General features: G+C 37.2%; 1 pseudogene; it reads left to right on the top strand.

Annotated features, from left to right (window-relative positions):
* Positions 1-2315: 2315 nt before the first annotated feature.
* Positions 2316-2817, top strand: LOC149543045 (peroxisomal 2,4-dienoyl-CoA reductase [(3E)-enoyl-CoA-producing] pseudogene; annotated as a pseudogene).
* Positions 2818-11669: the final 8852 nt, after the last annotated feature.

Raw genomic sequence — 11669 nt, forward strand, 5'->3', positions numbered from 1 at the left:
TTTTATTTTACTTTCTGCTTCTTACTACAAGAGTTACTTCTAGGTCTGCAAATTGAAGTTTGACGCGATTCTGCACTTGGAGTCTTACTAGGAGCAGTCATCACTTGTTCTTTTGTTGTTTCTTTTTTATCTAAGCTGCCAAGGATGAGTGGGATAGCAAAAAATGTAAAGATTTTTACTTGTCGTGACTAATCTTGACTATCTTTTTGTGGAGATTGGGTTTTATTGCCACCATTGGAGATGTGTGTGATTTATCTTGGAGTCTTACTACCATGGCTACACATCTGATGGGTATCTTTTTCCTCCCTTTTCAACCTTTCATTCCAGTTGTGACTATCACTTGCTTCCTGCTATAAGGTGAAATATTGTTACAATTTCTAAGCATTTTTCGGGATATTGAGGCCGGTATCACTGATTAATTCCTATTTTTTGCATTTCTTAGTCAAATCTAGATGTAGACTGTTGTTTTTGGCATTTATAGATGGCTCCCATGGCACATTTATTCATTTTCTACCTCCTCCATTCACATTTTTTGGAAATGTTGAGAAAGCTGGAACACATAGTGTTTTGCATGTTTCTCATCCGCCTGATTTTCATTATGCTGTAGCTGCTTATTACTGGTTCATACTCCTTCATTCACATTTTTTGGATGTGGCTTTTAAAAAGGAATCTTCTTTCTTCCTTCTTCTTATCTTGGAGCTCTGTTTGTATGTTAAGCTACTAGAACTTAGTCTGAAAGCTTAAGTATATTTCAATTTTTTCTTGATTTCTTCACGTTGTAGCTTAGAATGCCCAGAATCATAGCTAAGGTTTTATTTCTTGTCTTAAACTGCCCCCTATAACAAAATGTAAAATATTTCCATTATCTATATGCATACAAGTGATGGCTTCTGGATATCTTTTGTTGTTACTCTCAGCTGTAGATAATCTTGACATGAAAACATCTATAGAAAGATTCCAAATTGTTACATCTTTTTCTATTTTCTGTAATGAATCTACATCTCTTCTGATTTCAGCATTTCTTTTCAAAATGTAGAACATTCTACAACTCTAAATTGGATAGGCGTGCCTAGTCTTTTATACTCTATCATAATGCATCCTTTTTTCTTGTATACTTATGCTCAGTTTGTAAGTGTCATTACTGATTATAAACATTTGCTTCATTTATATTAAGTTGCATTTCCACTTACCTTGAATGCATATATCATTTGTCTGTTGTTACTTCTCTCTCTACTCAAAAAATGAATTGGTAATTTTCATACAAGAATTGAAGCTTTTGTCCCTCCTGTTACTTTTATCATACTATACTGTATCTGTTACATCAGCTAATTGTAGACAAATTTCTATACTGATCGGATGGTACGAATTGCAAATAACTACAAGAAAAGGGGGTACAATTAGCACACACGCACCTTTAGTCATCTAGTAGTAGGAGGAAAGGATGTATAATCCATTACATTTGCAATTTCACCCTCTTTCTTGGGTCATATATTATATTCATGAGTCAATGGGTTTGACTCAAAAAATGTACAGTTGAATCGTGATAGCAATATCACAATTTGACTTGCTGTGGAAAATATCTTAGGCTTATCTATTGATGAGCTCAAGGGGCTTTCTAATGAATGGTTCATAAGGCACAACACTTGTTGTAGGTTTTGAAAATGGGATTCCAAGTAGAGTGGTTTAAACCATGGAGGAAACTCCATAGTTAAGCCTTCTTGAGCTGGAGTAGTACTAGAATTGTTGAGCCTTTGAGCAAGTCGTGGTGCTTCATCTTTGTGAGCACTCCCTCGATGTAATTCCTTCAAAAAAAGAGTAGCAAAAGAAATTCATTAAGTTTTGACATAATCTATACAATATTTATTAATTAGTATGCATTATAGTCTTTCACAATTATTATCTCAAACGTGGATGATCTAATAAGGGTATTGAAACCTGTGGATGAGAAATGACTGAGTGCTTTGTGGGAGCACACATAGGGAGACTACAACTTGAGTATTTGCCATTATCTAAGCATGCATGTTGTTGATTATTTATACAGTGGCAAATGATGGGGAAAGAAATTCAAACTGGTTTCCTAACGAGGTTGAGTGATTTATTGAAGTTGCTTTGACATTGATGTTCTGTGGAATAGTGCCAAGTCACTTGGATGTTTGAATTGATCTCTCTATTGAAGCATAATTTCTTAAGGACTTGTTTTTGAAGGGTGTAGATGACTCATACTTTTTAGTTCATTATGACGTATGTCAATGGAGGAAGTGCTAAGTTTTTGTCAACTCTTTTCAGATGTTTTAGCTTTTCTCCCTAATTGTAGCATGAAGTTAGATAAATTACATGTGGTTGCAGTACAAGATATTGATGTTGTTGGCACATTTACAATGAGTCAAGCAGCATTGAAGTATTTGAGGGAAGGTGGAATTGGAAAGCCTCCTTCAGAGGCTGGTGTTATTTCAAACTTAAGTGCTACAATACAGTACCTTAGCTTTCTGGTATCAAATTCATGTCTCTGCTGCAAAGGTTCATTTTTAATCATTATATTCTTCTTGGATTAAGATTTGAATTAACTATTTAATAAATTTAAATGTTTCAGCATAAACATGAGAGTCATTTTACTTACATAATAATTTAAACAAGTTATCTAGAAAATTTTTGTTTTGTTTACATGCAGTTGTTGATAGTCTTACAAGATCTATGGCTTTAGAGTGGGGGACAGATTATGGAATACGTGTAAATGGTATTGCATCTGGTCCAATTAAAGGTATTCCTAGTCATGTTGTAAATGACTCGGGGAGCCGGCCTAGCGATCTAACATGGTGAGTGGGCTTAAAGTGGCAACTTGGTGGGGCAAGTTGGTGAGCCGACTTAGCGAGGCCACTTAGAGATGCAACATAGCGAGCTGACTTGGTGAGCAAGCTCGATGAGCAGACCTAAAGACTAACCTTGATGAGGCACTTTGGTGGGGTGACTTGATGACCAAACTCAAAGAGTCAACTTGGCGAGCATACTTGAACAGTTGACTTGGTGGGGCAAGTTGGCAAGCCGACTTAGCGAGTCCACTTGGTGAGGTGAGAGGTGAGTCAACTTGGTGCGGTGACTTGGCGAGCTAACTTGGTGAGTGGACTCAAAGACTAACCTTGATGAGGTGCTTTGGTGGGGTGACTTGATGAGCGAACTTAAAGAGTCAACTTTGTGAGCGTACTCGAACAATCGACTTGGTGGCATGACTTGGTGGGCTAGCTTGGTGAGCCGACCTGGCATGTGTACTTGAATAGTAGACTTGGTGAGCTGACTGAAAGAGTCAAATCATTGAGGTGACTGGGTGGGAGTGACTTGATGAGCTGACTTAGAGAGTTGACCTAGGGGATGAGCTTGGTGAGAAAACTTAAAGAGTCGACTTGGTGAGTGCACTTGAATTGTCGGCTTAGCAAGCAGACTTGGGGACTTGGTGGGACATGTGGGCGAGCCAACTTGGTGAGGTGACTTGGTGACATGAATTGGTGGGCCGGCTTGGCAATCCGACCTTAAAGAGTCAAATTTTTGAGTGTACTCGAACAATCAACTTGGTGACATGACTTGGTGGGCTTGGCGAGCCAACCTGGCATGCGTATTTGAATAGTAGACTTGGTGAGCTGACTTAAAGAGTCAACTCGTTGAGGTGACTCGGTGGGGGTGACTTGGTGGGCTGACCTAGAGAGTTGACCTAGGGGCGGACTTGGTGAATGAACTTAAAGAGTTGACTTGGTGATCATACTTGAATTGTCAGCTTGGCGAGCTGACTATGGGAGTCGGCCTGGCAAGCTGATATGGCGAGTCAACTTAAAGTGGCAACTTGGTGGTGCAAGTTGGTGAGCTAACTTATCGAGGCCACTTGGTGAGGTGAATTTGCGAAGCGACTTGGTGAGTTGACCTACTAAGTGTACTTAAAGATTGACCTTGATGAGGCACTTTGGTTGGGTGACTTGATGAGAAAACTTAAAGTGTCAACTTGGCGTGCCGACCAAGTGAGTTTACATGGTGAGTGAGCTTAGAGAAGAAACTCTATTGGGAAACTTCGTAAGCACACTAAGTGAGCCCACTTGCTGGGACAAGGTGGTAAAACCACTGGGTGAGTCAACTTCGTGAGCTAACTTAATGAGTCAACTTGTTGAGGTGACTGGGTGGGGGTGACTTGGTGAGCTAACTTGGAGAGTTGGCCTAAGGGGCAGACTTGGTGAGTGAACTTAGAGAGTCAAGTTGGTGAGCATACTTCAATTGTCAGCTTGGCGAGATGACTTGGGGAGTCAGCCTGGCGATCTAACATGGTGAGTGGGCTTAAAGTGGCAACTTGGTGGGGCAAGTTGGCAAGTCGACTTAGCGAGGCCACTTAGAGACGTGACATGGTGAGCTGACTTGGTGAGCAAGCTCAATGAGTAGACCTAAAGATTGACCTTGATGAGACACTTTGGTGGGGTGACTTGATGACCGAACTCAAAGAGTCAACTTGGCGAGCATACTTGCACTAGTGCATTTGGGTTCATTTTTCGACCTTCATTGATCAAATTTTTGACCAAATTTGACCAACCCATTGGTCAAAAATTTTCTAGTCAAAATTTTGACCAACTCATTGATACATGATTTGTCTCAATCATATAATTAATTATATATTTTTCATATTAGTTACTGTCAGTGTTTTTCAGGCATTCTATAAAATAGTTCACATGCCTTGCGTATGATATGACATTTTGCATGTATCCTGCACTCTCTCTCATCTGGCTAATGATGGATTACGTAGAGTGATCTGAAAACATGATGCTAAAAAACACACAATAAAATCCAAAATGAACTTGCACTACAAATGGATTGTGGAAATCTGATATTGGTAAAATTGCATGCATGTTTACTAGGACAATCACAACTTAAACATATATTTTCCTGGTAGACATGCATGCAAAATTAACAATATCAGATTTCCACAATCCATTTCTAATGCAAGTTCATTTTAGATTTGATTGTGTGTGTTTTTTAGCATCATGGTTTCAGATCACTCTCCATAATCCATCATCAGCCGAATGAGAGAGTGCAGGATGCATGCAAAATGTCATATCATATGCAAGGCATGTGACTGTTTTATAGAATGCCTAAAAAAAAATTTACACCTACCTGTTGGTAGAAATTTCTACCTTCATTGGTCAAAATTTTTGACCTTCATTGTTCAAAATTTCTACCTTCATTGGTCAAAATTTTTGACCTTCATTGGTCAAAATTTCTACCTTCATTGGTCAAAATTTTTGACCTTCATTGGTCAAAATTTCTACCTTTATTGGTCGAAATTTCGACCAATTCCTAGTACTAGTGTAAACATGATATACAAGCATCCCAAAGAAAGCATAAATCACAAGAAAGCATACTCTGGAACCTGAAATACCAAGTGAAGACATCCAGCAACGGTCGCACTAGGAGAAAAGATCGTCTCTGTACACCGATCCCTAGCAGTGGTGAAGGTAGCTATGCCTCCCAACCACGTGGCACCCATAGGTCCACACCCGCCGTGTTGATGGAGATAATGATCCAACCACAAACACACATAAAGCACAACATCCATGGCTAACACTCACGCCAAATAGTATGATGGCTACAACCAAGAACCTAAGATAATGTAAGGAGTACAGGTCCTGGTCAGACACTCAAAAGGCTACTAAGTAGGGGCTAACATCATGGAGAGTCACTTGGCATCGAAAAGCCCAAGCTCGGATCTATGTAGCTCAACTCCCTTAATAGAAGGCCAATACACCGTGTAGCTCAACTCCCTCAATGGAAGGCCAATACAAAAACGTACCATTTTATTATCTTAAGTTTTATTACCAGTCACACATTTTCCTTAATTATCACTTATTCAAGCTCCTCTCAGCCATACCCATGGTGTCATGATCGCCAGGTTGCGAGATAGAAGCCCCCTCCATATGCTACCCTACCCTACCCATGCTCATCCTACGACAAGTGCCTGTGGGCATGCATACTCCCATCCCAACCCCAATGATCATAAATTTTGGAAGTACCACAAAAGATTGAGCCTTACAAGTCACTCGATAAATGTACGTGGATGTACTCATGTGTGGCACACCACCATCATGAAGATCATAACAAAAAGGATAGGAATGAGAACACAATGCAAAGAAAACACCCAACTAAAAGAAACATGGGAAGGACAGATTCTACACAAATCCCAAAGCCAATAAAACCATACATCATTAAATCACTCAATCGGCCTCAATTCGAGAGTATGGATTCCACATGAATCCCAATGATGCAACAAGACCAAACATCATGAACTCACTCAACCGGGCTCAATCCGAGAGTATGGATTCTACACGAATCCTAGCATTCACGAACAAAAGCAAAGGTCTAAAAGAAATAATAACAAGTATAAAATCACTCAACCGAACACAATGTCAAGAGTACGGATGCAGCATGCATCCCAATGCAACATAAAAGTGTAAAAGTGGTCTGACTGATATCCAAACGGATCATCCAAGTCCACGACCCACATTGTGCCAAGAAAACTTGAGAAAATAGGGTAGCATGCAAAATGAGGTAAAAATCACAAATTTTGAAAAAACTTCAAAATTAAAATCCATTTGGCCTTTGGGTTCAAAAACCCCAAAAATTCAAAAATAAATGGAATCGGACACCGTATGCAAAAACAACCAGCATAACGGTGCAAAACTCCAAACCCTCATCTCGAAAAATAGGGAAATGTTCATACCCGCCCAACCGGGTAGAACTAACATACAGAAACGGAGGGGAACACTAGTTCTCAGCCTCCAAACAAACGGCTACGAAAAACAAAAGCAGAAACAGAGCAGAAACAATAAAATAGGAAAGCCCTACCTCACAGCCAAAAGGGCAAAACGGGAATCCGAACCATAAAATAAATATCTTGCAGAAGTAGTTGAAAATCACGGCAATCCAAGGTTTCCCCAAGCTGGATCCAACAAGCCCAACCTCGCAATGATCCCACGCCCGTAGCTCCTACAACGAACAAAACAGTAAATCCTCATGAAGAGGATTTTGGGTTTTACTCTCCAACTTTCCAATTTGAAAGTGAGAAGTGAGGAATTAAATTCCTTTTTTGGATACTTATTCACTTTTTGGGTGAATAATCAATTAGGGCAAATAACCAGCCAACTTAGTTAAACCCCAAATCGATCCAAACAAAAATAGACTATTCCTATAAATAGGAATTCATCTATGGCAAAGCTGCCAGAAATTAAAATAAATCAATTAAAAAGCCCGAAAACCCAAAAACACATAAATATCCTTAATAACTTTCGCGACAATGCAAACCTCTAAATGCACAGACACGCTTACTGGTCTAATCACATAATGCAAATGAGTTCGGGTTTAATAATCACTAAAAGGTTTAAATTAAAAATTTAATTAAGGATACGTCGACCATACAAAGGCGACATTGGTAAAATATGAACGGCTAAATCACTAACTCCATGTGCCACTGCCAGGGATATAATCCTGCACACTAAACAACACGATCAAGTGCAATTGCATATAATAATATAGCTGAAGCAATAATTGCATTAAATCACCTAATTTAACCATTTATTTAATTATATTAAAATAATCTATTTACATCACTCACGTTCGCAAAAGGCATAGCAACGCAGGAATGAAGTAAATAACCATAGCATTAAATCCATCACATAACAAAATCAGAGGTATGTCCAAATACCAGATAACCAGATAACATCAAAAAACACACTGTCATCTCAAAATGGCATCATCATGCAATATGATTAACTGAACAACATAGTAGTCTAAAATCCATGATACTGGAAATCAAAGTGTAGCATTTGACCCTTGGGTCCTCTCAAATGTAAACATAACATGAGTAACAAATATCTCTCTAATTAGAAATATAACAAGGTAAATGTCCGCAACACATAACCAAATAATCCAACAAGAACAATCCATTCTAATTACTTAAGCATTTAATAAGACACTTAAAACACATAAACAACCATAGTCATAAACATGACTAACCACTCCTACATGAACCTAGTCCTGTGTAGCATGGTAATAGTACACAGTGCAATCTCTGCACACATCTCAGGGTAATCACAGAACAACCTCATGATACCACATCGATCCTGGTAACCACTGGCACAAACCTCAGTGAACCAAAAATCACATCAAAATCTCAAAGATCAGTCAAAAGCATAATCAACGCAACTGATAAAGAAACATAAATCCAAACACCTCAACGGTGTAGACCACTCAAGGTCACAATCATGATCCATCACAACAAAAGATTAGCAAGGGTGCATCCATCAGGATGACTTACAAAAGTCGAATGGGAGAGGCACTACATGCTTGCTAGCCTAACAACTAATGATGATGATCAAACTAACTTGATCTCATCTTTGTCAAAACTTTTTCAGAAGAAAAAAATAGTACTATGGAAGCCCAACACACAAAGGTAGATCTTGAATAGAGGGCACAGGTAGTGATAAAATATTTTGATGAGGAATTCAAAAATTTATTGAATGTTGTAGAAACAAAGGCAAAGATCTCATATGATGCTAGCTTTTTTAGCACTATTTGTCAGACTATTAAGAATGATTTGATAAGTCTTGGTATTTGTATCAAGGAACTTCAAAGTGTAGAAAGTTGTGTAAGTTGTGCAAGTATTCAAATATGTGAACTTACTATGAAAGTGATCTATGAAAAGTTTTGTAAAACTATTTTGTTATCTGAGATCGAGATGAAGATCATAAATTAGTCAAGGAAAAAGTTACAGTACCTATATTCCAGCAGTTTGATTACTTGTTTGGGCAGTGAGCTCGTCTTGTAATTGGAAATGCATGTTTGGGTAGTGGGCTCATCTTGCGTCTACTATACCACAACTCCTAACGGGGTTGGAATCTCCTAATAGGGATTCAAAGTATCCTAGTAGGGTCTCTCTATGTTGAATTTTCTCATTGACTCCTAACAAGATCCATCCTCTAACAAGGAACATACATATCAGTATATTATCTAGTGGGTATCATCCCCACTAGGCTTTTCCCTTGGCTAGGGTTTTCCTAGTTAACAAAATATGGTGTTATGATTATCTTTGTGCATGGTTATTGTTATTTTTCATCATTACTTTATTACTTTTTTTATGTATGGTTTAAAGTAATAAATAATATCTAGTTGGCAACCAAAGTTTGTAGATCACTGATTCACCCCTAGTAATTCCTATTTCTAACAGCCTATACATCTTTCTTAAGATATTATAAAGAAATCAAACCAACATTATATTATCATAGTATTGCTCATTGAAGTTCCCATTGAATAGAATATGCACATCAACTCTCTAACTCATCATACTTTCTTCAAATACTCTTCACTAATCAAATGATATGACACTCTAGTGAATTCACATAGTCTCTAACCAATTAAGGTTTGATATCAATGAAAATATAAAAAATGATATGAATCTTACAGATACATTATCAAAATCATTAGTTAGGAATAATAATGTCCCCCTTTGGCATTTATGGAAACACAAAAAATAGAAGATTTTACATGTCATTCTCATTATGGTTTTACCATTGTAGTGACAAAACACTTAGTCATCATCTAGCATAGTTAGTTTGTCATCACTATGAATAAGCTACTATTTAGGTTGAGTGGATAGTGCATGCTTAGTGAATAGAGTGAGCTGAGTGATAAGTGTGAGCCAAGTGATCAAAGCATGCCAAGCATAAGTATTCATACAATAAATGTCAAGTGATATGATAGTTAGTGCCTTGCACTAGTATGTGTTGAGTCACTCAAGTGTCAAGTAGATAGTGTATGCCAAAAAATTAATACATGCCAAGTGATTCAGGAGAAAAGTAAATAGCATAAGAGCACAATTAAGGCCAAGCATCAGAATTCTATTGATGCCAAGTAACTAGTCAATGGCATAGATGTTTGCAATGGCACAAACTTCTATGTAAACTATTTTTGGCTGACATAATCTTGAATTTTTGTTATGAAAGGATACTAAGGAGAGTATCTTGTGAGAAAGAGGCACAGAGAAGATGGATAATTGAATAAGTAGTAGAGAAAAAATACTTAAGGAGAATAAATTAGTTGTGAAGTCAAGCAGTGTCGAGAAGATATATTTGATTACGAGTATTAAGATGCATACCATAAAGAGGAGATTTGACATCTAGCAGAAAGGTACTGATCAAAGGATCATGTACTAAATCATTTTAGTAGGTGATATAGGGTAAATCTCTTAATAGAGTAGTCTTAATAGGTGTAAATCTCCTAACAGAGTGCTTATTTAATTATGAGTTTAAATCCTTTAGTCAAGGTGAGACCTAATAGTCTTTGTAAGACTTTAATAGGGCATACCTCTTATAGGGTAGATCATAGATTATGATCAAAACTTTGTATCCATAATTGGCCATAATTTATTGATGCAATAGTGAAGAGTTGTTTGGGTGTCATCTTTACCTTAGTTTTACCTTCTCCTTGGAGGATTTTTTAGTAACCAAAATATTTTGTGTTATGTGTTGATTTACTTTATGCTATGGATGTGATGCATGCTTACATATCTAAATTTACACATTAAGTTATGCTCGATGGATGAATGGTGAAACATTTTAGTGGTAGAAGTTTTAAGTGTTGATTCACCCCCCCTCTTAAAACTTACTTTCCTATTGTTATTTCCAAAAATGAGTATCAGAGCCATGTTCTCTAGAAAGTAAAGTTTGACACCTTTGGAGGAAAGATCTTGAAAATGAAAGTCTACAAATTGGAAAAGACTATTGAGAACTAGAAGATTGAAATAAAACTATCCCTACATCAACTTAAGGAGGTAAGATATGAACTTTAAAATTCATTGAAAAGAAGAAAGGAATTGGCCATTCATCAAAATGACACTCAATATCTAGAAGAAGACACTACTAGATTATTTGAGGATAAGTACTCTAAAGAATTTGATGTAGTAATTGTAGATCTGATGGAAATGAATAATGCCCTAAATGAAGAAGGAAGGAATCTAAAAAGGGAACAAGAAACTCAATTAGTTATGTTGTGTGAGATAACTTAACTGAAAAAAAAAGCTGAGGAAGATAGTCACGATTGAAGAAGATAAAAGAATACTGACAAAAAAACTTGAGGAGAAGACATCAGATGTGCAAAAACTAGAAAACATGCAACTAGACACAATGAATCACTTGATGATTGAAAATCAAAAAATGGACATTAAAGACATTGAGATTGCAACTATGAAATTAGAGAATGACTTACTACAAAATGAATTGAAAGTAGAGAAGTAATTTATTGAAATGTTCAATAAACCTAGTGAAGCCATAAAGTACTTTGAGAAACTGATGAACACACTGAGGACAAATGATGATACTGTTAGATTGGGATATTCTACTACTAAGGAAAGAGAATCATGTAAAAGTGGTGTGAAAAGGAGTAATAAGTGAAAGACCAACAAACTCACTTGTCATCATTGTGGAAAATTAGGCCATACAACAAATATCTGTAGGAGTAACACTAGCAATCAAACCCCTAAGAAGAAAAATAGAGGACACTGCTATAACTGCAAGAAGCAAGGACATTAGGAACATGAATGCATGACAAAGACCATCAACACACAGAAATTTGAAGAATATTGTTACAATTATCAA

Source organism: Cupressus sempervirens, chromosome 8, assembly GCF_028749045.1.
Source record: "Cupressus sempervirens isolate cs-2001-9-10 chromosome 8, ASM2874904v1, whole genome shotgun sequence".
Classification (NCBI taxonomy): domain Eukaryota; kingdom Viridiplantae; phylum Streptophyta; class Pinopsida; order Cupressales; family Cupressaceae; genus Cupressus; species Cupressus sempervirens.